The sequence below is a fragment of the Anolis sagrei genome, chromosome 3 (assembly GCF_037176765.1).
Source record: "Anolis sagrei isolate rAnoSag1 chromosome 3, rAnoSag1.mat, whole genome shotgun sequence".
NCBI classification, from domain to species: Eukaryota; Metazoa; Chordata; class Lepidosauria; order Squamata; family Dactyloidae; genus Anolis; species Anolis sagrei.
Genome location: NC_090023.1, coordinates 156,785,343 through 156,797,559, shown reverse-complemented (window position 1 = coordinate 156,797,559; position 12,217 = coordinate 156,785,343).

Sequence of the window (12,217 nt, the reverse complement as noted above, 5' to 3'; positions counted from 1 at the left end):
GTTCCACTATCATCTCTCACATCTTTCAACAAGGGCAAGTCTTCTCTAAGGAGCATTTCTGAAAAGGATGGCAATGAAAATTACATCAGTCATGACAGCCTTAGCCCAAAATCTGGTGGCTATGGTCCAGAATATTCAAATGTTCCCAAGCACTATTGGTCAGCATGAAGCTAGAAAGGATCGGACACTACACTGTACTTGCTCAATCCAGTTTGGGAATTTTGCATTCATATTTTGCTAGGTTTTTGGGTTACATTTTTGATTATAAAGTACTATTTTGAAATCAGCATCTTCCCTTAAAATGCGAGTATAAAACTCTCCCAAAATATTTTCTGTAGTGTGGTTTGTTTTGTGTTGGCAGCACACAACAAAACCAGCGAATAAGAATAAAATATAACAATGTACAATAAAAAACACAATAATGAAAGATAGCAGAAACAAAGAGAAGAAAGAAAATTTCCACAGTAGCTGCAGGGCCCATCCTACACACTGCACAAACAGTAAAAGATTGATGATAAGACCATTGAAGTAATACAATAAAATGCCTGAGAGAATATATGTGTCTGTGTGTGTGTGTGTGTGTGTCTTTTGTCTACTGATATAATTGTAGACACCAGGTGAATTTACACTGGTAAAGGAGTCACCATGAAATATTATCTTCCTTTTAATCCACCTGAGAAAGGACAATGAATTAAAAAAAGAGAAATTCCCTCTCTCCGTGAAGCAAAATTTACAGTGTATGTGGAGTGACATAAGACTAGAAGAAAACCCCTTTATCTATTTTTAACCCTTCGAAGTAATCTATGGCCCAATCCATTGGCAGGTTTAAATGAACCAAACAGCATGCAATAGCTAGCATCAGTAGGTAACATTTATTTTGCAATAATCATAACAAGGTGAAAATGAAATATCATACTTACAAGCTAAGCTAAATGTGTGGTTGTCCTCAGAGCTAGAAAAATATGTCTTTTGGACTACTGCTCCTAGAATCATCTAGTTAGCATGATTACTGGCCATAATAACTTGGATATTTCGGACTTGTAATCTAAAAGGGGGTTTTCCAAAGTTTTTTTCCAGCCAAAATATCAACTACATATCTAGCCCTATTCACCTCTTCCAATTTATGTAGTATAAACAAACACCAAGAGGTGTTTAATACCAAATCATATTTTAGGGGTGTTCTGTTTTTGTTCTGTTTTCATTTCGAATTTTGAAGGCCCCCCATTCTCTTTTTGGAAATATTCCAGGATATTAAGAGGGAGGCTCTTCGGATTCATAATAGAAGTTAGATTTTCATTTTGGGAAGAATCTTTCTGAAAACAGAATGGGGGGGGGGGGATTAAAAATGGAAGCAGAATGAAACCAAATTGGATTTCTGCCATTTTACACACCCCAATTTTGCCAGTTGACTGAAATGTCAACTGGCAAAATTTACTCTGTATTTAAGAAGAAAGTACTTCATAACTTACCTATAAATGCAATGGAATGAAACTCTCCCTTGTTTATACTTTTCTAATAGCAAAATGTGTGACACAGTTCCGCTTTTGGTTTACATAATTTTGTCACTGTTGGTATGCATGAGCAAGGAAATGGGAAAACCATAAAGTTAGGACACTAGTAAGTTTTGCTAGACATTACAGGAAAAGTGAAAAAGAAACTATTGATGTGCAAATGGACCCCATCATAATTTGTGATTTGGCTGGCAGAGTTGTGAATTCAATGTAATGACCACAGATGAAAGTTTAGTATTATTATAAGATTTCCAAGTGTCTTGGACCTGTTGCTCATCTGCATCACTGCAAAACGTTTTGGGAAGGCAGCAGGAATGGTTAACATCCTGCTGGTGAATTGCAATAGTGCCAGAGTTAAAGTTAGAATTCATTACTGCTACATCATAAAAATTCCCTGAACCCATCCTTTCTCACAAGCAGCCCCAGGTAGCAGGCCATTCCTTATCAATGGAATGCAGAGGGATTGGCAAAGAAGCATCTTTCTATTTTCCTATAACTGGATGCAAAGCAATGGAATCACTTGCAGGGACAGCCAAAAGAACTCTAAGGGTTCATATAGGTGCTTGTTAGGACCTCATCACGTGGAGTAAATTCCCCATCGTAGAAAAGTTTGCCCACACAGCCGGCACAGAGCCAGGCAGATCTCATCACATGACACACATCTACTTATGTGAAGCTCCATACCAGCTGTGTCAGTGAAGTGTGCCATGAGAGAGAAATCTGAATACAGGAGACTACCCATGTTCATATAAGAAATCAGGGGGACAGCATGGGAGCATGCCGTAAAGGTATGCTTTCCAGCATGTGATGGACAAGTGGTTGATGTGGGTGACGTGGGGTGATGGGCAATGGATTTTAGGGCTGGGCGGTTTTGTTTCGTTAATTCATAATTCGTTAATAATTCGTTATTTTTTTCAATTACAAAACGATAACAAACCATTCTGGAGCAATTTTTTTAAAAAATGAATTTTTAAACACGTTTTGTAAATGCTTTGTATTTCGTTATTGTATTCGTTTTGTTATTGTTCTGAGGTCGTTTCGTTATTATTTCCGCATGTCTGGGGCAAGTTTTTTGTTTAATTAGTGAAAAAAAATTATAATATCACATCAACAGTCAACAACAGAGGGAGAGGGAAGCTTCAGAAGTTTTTGGAGGTTTTTTAGCGTATTTCGCGGTCTCGTCCGCCATTAACGAATCGATTCGTTATTGTTTCGGAAATCGATTTGTTAATGTTTTGTAATTTTTTTCACATTTACGAAATTTCGTAAATATCGAACTTTTTAAAAGGAAAATTTTGTAATTATTTTAAATAACGAAACGCAAAAACCCCCAAAAAACGAATCGATTTTAGAAACAAATTTTTCCGTTGTTACCCAGGCCTAATGGATTTGCCCAACTGTTCCCCATATCAAGGACCTCCACATGATGAGGACCTTACTGTACATCCAGTTATACAAAAATAGATGGATTCTTGTCTATAGTTCCCTCAGCTCCCCACTCTCCATTGGAGGGGAAATGCACAGATACAAGGTGCTGATGGTGATGAAGGAAAGGTTGCATGAAAAACTTTCATAGCTAGCTAATTCTTATAGCTATAGTCATGTCTACATAGGCCAAATAATAATGACTCATCTTTCAGCTGCTATGGAAGTCAGCATGGTCAACATGATGCACAACTAGATTTGCAGTAGAAATACTGCATCCAACACTTAATCCAACGAGATGAAGAACAGGATTTTCTCAAGAATTTACAGGAAACTCTGAGGATTCGGGGTTTAGGAGGCATGGGCATCTGGATTTGGCCCAATCCAGTATCCACATGTCCAACAGACCCATAGCTCTGTCACCATAAGCAGTTCCCTGGCAGAGGCTTGCTGACATCATCATTTCTGTTGAGGTCACAATAGGATGCTCAGCCACATCAGCAGGAAAAGCATCATCAACAGCTAGCCTCTGTGAAAGAGATGCTTCTTGCCAGCAACATGGCAGCTCCTGTGTGCCCTTAGTCTGATTATCCTTCTGGATGCCAAAAGGACTCCAGGGATGCTTCCAGATTTCATTGAGACAGTTCCAGAGCAACTTAAACCAGAATATCTGAGTAAGTATGGCCACGAGCTATGTCTCCTGACATACCATCATTGCCATAGAGTTCCCTTTGGCCCTGTTTGTCATGACAAGAAGTGTCAAGCCATGCTTGTTCTCATTTTGGCTTTATCACATATGCTTTATTGGAAAAAAAACAGATCAACATAGAGCCACAAATGTGTGTGTGTGTGGGGGGGGGGGGGGGTCTGGGAAAAGTGATTAAAAAGACAGTAAGGAAAAGCCTTGAAATGTTGCTCATGATGTTAAGAAAGAGATTATTGACTTCAGCCACATGGTTGTGCCAACTATGCATATTTCAGCTTAAAAACTCATGATTCATTCTGGTTTGGAATGCCAATAATGTTGAAGTTTATTGGTTTTGTTTTATTTCCCACCACCAGAAAGCTCACTACAGGTTTTTGTTTTTGCCTGAAGTTGGTGAAACATAAGATGGCAATCCCAGATATGATGCTTGCTGAATGAAGAGATAAATCTCAATTTTTGATAGGATGAAGCAAAGAGACTGAATTAGGCAGTAGGGGTGTGCAAATATTGGTAAACCCCATTGCATTTTTGGCCTTCCCACTGTTTTTAATTATGTGTTGTTTTATTGATAATGTTGTGTATCTTATTGTCTATGTGTTATTATTGCTTGTATAGTTGTGTTTGGGCTCATCCTCATGTAAGCCGCACCAAGTCCCTTGGGGTGTTGGTAGTGGGGTACAAATAAAGTATTATTATTATTATTATTATTATTATTATTATTATTATTATTATTGGCTCAGCCAAGCAGCAGAGCTCACATCCTCACAAGCAGTGGTTCTCAACCTGGGGTCCCCAGATGTTTTTGGCCTCCAACTCCCAGAAATCCTAACAGCTGGTCAACTGGCTGGGATTTCTGGGAGTTGTAGGCCAAAAACATCTGGGGACCCCAGGTTGAGAACCACTGCTTACTGCGAAACCTGTGCATGTGCAACCACCTCTCCGCACTCCATGTGTAGCCAAAAGAAACAGAAAGCAGATATTTTCAGCCACCGTGTGTTTTGTTGTGGCCAAAAAACAAAACAAAACAAAAAGAATGTGGCCATGCCACCTATGCCTTTATGGGCCATCCGGCAGCCCAAAATGCCTAATCATTTGGAGACTGTTTTGAAAAACAGATCTGTGCACAGCCCTATTAGGCAGTTCAAAACAAGTAATGTGATGTACTTCTTTGCCACTCCCTACCCATGAACACTGGTTCCCTGAGAGGTATCTTATCATCTTTGTATTATAGTCATGTCAACCCTCATTCCTGAGAAGGAACAATTTCTTTTTTAAAAAAAAATACATCTACTTAAGTGGGTTTTGGCTGCAGCTATGATAATGTCAGCAGATAATTATTTTATTTTTCAGAATCGAAGAAATCACTCTACTTACAATGTGTAGGAAGCTCTGTCATTCTTAGTTGCAATACACTTCCATCGAAAAATAGTCTCAAAATTGCATACACTGTGTTATAGGAACTATGTATATAAATGAAATCTCCACTAATATATATATACATATATATATATATATATATATATATATATATATATATATATAAAATAACTTATCACCATCCCCCTAAGTCTTGGATTTTTGAGAAAAGTCATCATCTGTCCGGACTGTACCGCCTACTGACCTCATTTAGCCTGGTCAATGTTGAGGGGCCACAGAGACTGAAATCTCAACCATCCAGGAGACACAAGACTTGTTAAGGATAGAATAAATCTGTTTTGAAATTCTATTGTGTACTTTGGATAAATGATACCCAAGTCAATCTTTTTAATGCTTCTAAGCAGAGAACAGGTGTGTTGCAGGGAAAAGAAAAACAACATATATTTGAAGCAAACATGTTCAGACAAATTTAATTTTTGAATATATTCTTGGTAAAGGAAAAAGGTTTCATAAAATACAATGAAATTTGATGTTAGCAGCATTAGTAGTCATTTTCTTACACATTTACTAAGGGTTTCAGTGCAACTGGGAATATTATTTTGATCCAAACTGGTTTATGTCCATGGGTGTGTGCCTGAGGGAGAGTAAGTGGAGTGTATAGTTCACCTTGTTCCCTACTGCCTGGTGGTCGTATTGCTGTCAAAATGAAAGAAGCATGCATTTTTGTTAAGACAAAGACTGATGAGAAATGGGAAGCAAATGTCAGTTGTCCCTCCTCTTTTCTCCTCAATTTATTACATCCAAAATAGCTCTTTGGCATAAAAAAGGGTCACCATGACATTAAATTCACACTTTTCAAGAAATTACTCAACCTCTAGCTTGCCTCCTGCTTGACTTGTTTTCATTTTTTGTTATGATACATCATTGCTTTAATTATTTGCATTTAATTTATTATGTATTTGTATTTTTACTGTTTACTATATGGCATTGTGGGAGCCCCCAGTGGCGCAATGGGTTAAAGCACTGAGCTGCTGAGCTTGTTGATCGAAAGGTCGCAGGTTCAATTCTGGGGAGCGGAGTAAGCTTCCGCTGTCAACCCTAGCTTCTGCCAACCTAGCAGTTCGAAAACATGCAAATGTGAGTAGGTATCGCTCCGGCAGGAAGGTAACGGCGCTCCATGCAGTCATGCTGGCCACATGACCTTGGAGGTGTCTACGGACAATGCTGGCTCTTCAGCTTAGAAATGGAGATGAGCACCACACCCCAGAGTCAGACATGACTGGACTTAATGTCAGGGGACTACCTTTACCTTTACCTATATGGCATTGAATGGCTGCCATTTATGTTGTAAGCCGCCCTGAGTCCCCAAGAGGAGATTGGACAGGGTATATAAATCAAGTTGACTTGACATACCAATTTCCAGTGTTTTATTAGAGGATACATCTGCCTTTAGGAATTACAACAGTTTGATAGCACTTTAACTGACATAATAATAATTATTATTATTACTATTACTATTATTATTTTATTTCTTACTTGACTCTCCTCATGGCTCAAGGTAAGTTTCAAAACATGTAATAATAATAATAATAATAATAATAATAATAATAATAATAATAATAGAAAACTGCCAAAAGAAGGCTCTCCATGGACAGTTCCTGGGGAAAATTGAGAGCCAAATTGACAAAGAAAAAAACATGGCTGTGGCTCACAAATAGAACTTTGAAAAAGGAGACGAAGGGCCTGATTCTGACAGCCCAAGAACAAACTATTAGAACCAATGCCATCAAAGCCAGAATTGAAAAGTTGACGACAGATCCCAAATGGAGACTCTGCAAGGAAGCAGATGAAACAATATATCACATCCTCAGCTGCTGCAAGAGGATTGCACAGACAGACTACAAGCAGAGGCATAACACCATTGCTCAGATTATTCATTGGAACTTGTACCACAAATACCATCTGCCTGCGACAAAGAACGTGGGATCAGACGATTGAAAAAGTTACAGAAAATGAACACGTCAAGCTACTCTGGGACTTCCGAATTCAGACAGAGTTTTGGAGCACCTCACGATCATGTTAAAAAACAAAGTATGGTCAATGTTGCAATCCCAGGTAACAGCAGGACTGAAGAGAAACAACTGGAAAAGCTGATATGATATGAGGATTTAAAGATCAAACTGCAAAGACTCTGGCGCAAGCCAGTCAAGGTGTTTCCAGTGGTGATTGGCACATTGGGTGCAATGCTAAAGACCTTGGCCTGCACTTAAATACAATTGGCGCTGACAAGATTACCATCTGCCAGCTGCAAAAGGCCACCCTACTGGGATCTGCACACATTATTCGCAGATACACCACACAGTCATAGACACTTGGGAAGTGTCCGACGTGTGATCCAATATAACAGCCAGCAGAGTGATCTTGTCTGCTGTAGACTCTTGTTGTGTTTCAAATAATAATAATTTTATGTATTGCTCGGCTTGAGGCAGGTTACAACATTGTAAAATACACATTCACCTAAAACATTTTTAAAATAAACATATTAAAACATAAACCTTATAAAAATGCCACAAATACACATGTTAAAATGTGTTTCTATAAAAGATATGGAGGCATTGGGGAGGCATTGAGAATCCCAATGGTGTAACTTAGGCAGGAGCCCCTGGTGGCACAGTGGGTTAAACCCCTGTGCCGGCAGGACTGAAGACCAACAGGTTGCAGGTTCGAATCCGGGGAGAGGTGGATGAGCTCCCTCTATCAGCTCCAGCTCCTCATATGGGGACATGAGAGAAGCCTTCCACAAGGATGATAAAAACATCAAATCATCTGGGCATCCCCTGGGCAATGTCCTTGCAGACGGCCAATTCTTTCACACCAGAAGCATCTTGCAGTTTCTCAAGTCGCTCCTGACACGACAAAAAAAAACTTAGGCAGTTTGGCAAGATCAGTGACTTTATCACAGCACACACACACACAGTGCTGTTTTGCCAGCAAGGCGAAATGGCAGGTATGCAGGGCTACTTTGTTGCCCCACGTGTTGCTCCAGTATGGCGACACTTCCCCTATCACACAGGGGAAGTGGAGCCAGCATAACACAGGAAGGCTTCTGTGTTTGGAGGGAAGTATCCTATGGACGCTTCCACCTCAGTTGGGGGTGGGCCTCTGCCAGAAGTCACACAACATTGTGTGATGGCAGGAGTGGGGCTCCGATGCCAAAAAAAGCACCGGGATTGTGGCACAGCTGTCTGTGTGTCACCTGCATTAAGATCACTCTGACCAAAAGGTCATGAGTTTGAAGCCAGCCCGGGTTGGAGTGGGTTTCCAACCAATTATGTGTAGCCTGTTGTCGACCTTTTTAACCCGAAAGACAGTTGCATCTGTCAAGTAGGAAAATAAGGTACCACCTTAAAGTATGGGGAGGCTAAATTAACTGATTTATGAGGCCATAAAGAAGACTCCAGCAAAGCATTCCAGCAGGGAAGCATGCGGGGAATGCGGAAGTGCTTCATCAGCATCGCAGATGAACGATGAAAGCGACAGCTCCCCTGGCGGCCAGGAAAAAAAAGTTAAATAGCCTCTGTGTATGTCTGAGTCCCCTGCGGGGTGAGAAGGGCGGAATATAAAAGCTGTAAATAAAATAAATAATAAATAAAACAGATTGGAAGCATCTCTGAGGTAGACTGGAAGTGTTCCTAGTGACCTAACCCAACTGTAAATTCCATCATTCCACAAGATGAAGCTTCAGTAGTTAAAGGGATATAAAACTGCTAAAATATGCATGAAGGATACACCCAGACTTGCCACTTGTGACTTATCAGTACCCACTCCTCACTCTGCAAACAGAATTCTTGCTTTGTCTCACAGTATATAAAAGGAAAGGTGGACTTTGGAAACAAGCAGAGCATAGAGGGTAGAATTCTCTTTTTAGTTACATGCTATTAAAGAGACAAGCATCTTGTCTACCTTTACAAAAAAATGCCATGCAAGGACGCTTCTTGCTCATTTTTCCTCCCTGCCATGATAGAAAATAATGAGGAAAGTGAACAATGCTTTCCATCATACAATAATCGATGCCCTGGCATGACATAGAAAAAAGACATATGCCACTAGTTTTTTGTCAAGAGGCACTAAAGTTTATGTTGATGCTTCCTCTGAATTTGGCCACCTTTACTTTTTGCACCCATCAGTATTCATGGCTGACTGTTAAATAAAGTTGGCTTATTTAATGGAATCTGAACGATTGGAGACCAAGTTTTAATATGTATCATTGAAGATTCCAACTCAGCAAACTGCAGCTAAAATGGCCACTGTCTTGCTTAATTGGGGATTCTGGGACTGCAGTGAGAACAAATAATATCTTTTTTCCCTATCACAGAACACAGTACAGCAGCTGCTTCACCCAAAATGGGTATCTATATATATATAAATGCTCTGTGCATTTAAAAATAAAAGAACCAATGAACGAAATCACACCAAATTTGGCAACAAACTGTCTCACTACCCAAGGAGTGACCATCACTCAAAAATTATGAATTTGTCATTTGGGAGTTGTAGTTGCTGGGATTTATAGTTCACCTATAATCAAAGAGCATTCTGAACTCCACCAATGATGGAATTGAACCAAACTTGGCACACAGGACTCCCCTGACTAACAGAAAACACTAGAAGGGTTTGGTGGGCATTGACCTTGGGTTTTGGAGTTGTAGTTCACCTACATCTAGAGAGCACTGTGGACTCAAACAATGATGGATCTGGACCAAACTTGGCACGAATATTCAATATGCCCAAATATAAACACAGATGGAGTTTGGGGGAAATAGACCTTGACATTTGGGAGTTGTAGTTACTGGGATTTATAGTTCACCTACAATCAAGGAGCATTCTAAACCCCACCATCGACAGAATTGGGGCAAACTTCCCACACTGACACCCCCTTGCAAACCGCCCCCCCCCCCCAGACGTCCCAAACCCTAGATTGAGAAATGCTTCCTTAAGGCCATCCAGTCCAAATCCCTTCACCAGGGCAAAAAAACATAATCAAAGCCCTCCTGACAAAAGGCCATCCAGCCATTCACACACACACATATATGTATATGACAGATGCTGTATCCAAGATTTGAAAGGGACTCCTAAAGAAGGACAATTATATGCAGGGGCGGCTCAACCCATTACGCAAAGTAAGCATTTGCAGTATAGTTGATTTTGCCCAGGGGCGCTCTTGAGGCGCTCTTGGGGAAAAATAGACCTTGACATATGTGAGTTGTAGTTACTGGGATATATAGTTCACCTACAATCAAAGAGCATTCTGAACTCCACCAATGATGGAATTGAACCAAATATGGCACACAGAACTCCCACGACAAACAGAAAATATATATCAGTGATTGGTTGGGGGGGGGGGGGCACCAAAATACTGTTTGCTTACCGTTGAAAATTACCTAGGGCCGCCTCTGATTATATGTTGCATGTTTCAGAGGAGGCGAGCCAGACAATCTCCACATCAACACTGGCAAAGAAATGGCAAGAAATACTGTTTACCCACAAGCAGAAAGACATTACATATATTAGAAACCAACACTTTCTCGTTACTTTATTTTCCAGATCACCAGACTGGGCCACAGCAACGCGTAGCAGGGGACCGCTAGTATTTTATAGATATTTAGTCATTATTGTTGTATTATTATTGCTCAGTATGGTGCTCAGGGAATTTTCTGCCTCATGTGACAAAATAGTTTACCTGGTTTTGAAGAACATGCATTGTGATATGAGTGAGCTGGGGATGAGACATGTCATTTGCTGCTCCGCCTCATGCAAGAGAATATTTGGGGTTGACCCTGCTGCTGAAATTAAATCTAGGAGATGTAGAGCAGACTGTGAGAAAAAAAAAGGTCTCACTTGTGCTTGCCTGCAGATATCACTGGTGTACTCAGCTGTGTCACAGTTACGTTGCTAATATGTTTACTCACACAAAATTAGATGACCAGCTGGGGCCTATTTATATTGCTTTGGAGAGCTAGACAAATGAAGCCTACTCAGCCATGTCGCTATTATACCTTTGTCTCATAATCAGGACATACGCCTGCTGAGAGAGAATCCTCATTTCCTACAGTCTACTTGCAAGTGGCTTTCCCTTTGAAGCAACATATGGAAGGGCCAGCCCCATCATTAGGCAGAGTGAGGCAGTCAGGCAACGGATTATGCAAACAAGAAGAAAGTTAGAGAAGCAGCACCAGTGTGCTATGCACCTTTGCTCTAAGAGTTCCTTGTGCAATCTCGCTGCATTCATGTGACATGAAGAATGCTAATCCAACACTGCCACTCTAATAAGTTTTTGTACAAGGAATGGGCTACCAATTTATTTATTTATTTACTTACTTACTTACTTTATTTATATACCACTTTTCTCAGCCCTCAGGCGACTCAAAGTGGTGAACAACATCAATACAAAACATCACGAGACCAGTATAGGGCAATTAAACACAATTGTAACATAAATCATTAAACATCGGTATAACAATCATTAGCGCCTCAACGGTAAAATGAGAATCCAGTCTCATCATCCATTATTCCGTATTCTTATGTTCAATTACACTGCTTAATCAAATGCTTGTTCGAACAGCCAGGTCTTCACTTTCCTCCGAAACGCCAGCAGGGAGGGGGCCAATCTGATATCTGCAGGCAGGGCGTTCCACAGCCGAGGGGCCACCACTGAGAAGGCCCTGTCTCTTGTCCCCGCCAAGCGCACCTGTGATGCAGGCGGGACAGAGAGCAGGGCCTCCCCAGATGATCTTAGTGTCCTCGTTGGTTCAAAGGAGGAGATGTATTCGGAGAGGTAAGTAGGGCCAGAACCATTTAGGGCTTTATAGGCTAACGCCAGCACTTTGAATTGTGCCCAGTAGCAAACTGGCAGCCAGTGGAGCTGGTGCAACAGAGGAGTAGTATGCTCCCTGAGTGCCGCTCCTGTTAGCAACCTGGCTGCCGAACGCTGGACCATCTGAAGCTTCCGAGCAGTCTATACGGGATGTAACCAGATATATCTAAAAGATCTGTCTGATTGATCAAATAGAAAACTTGCATTCTATCTAATCTAAAGCTAAAACTATTTGAGACCAATGAACAACTTCGTTGTAAAATTACCTTTGCCACATACATTTTATAAATCCCATCCTTATGCTCAACTTCAGTTCTCCAAAATCAT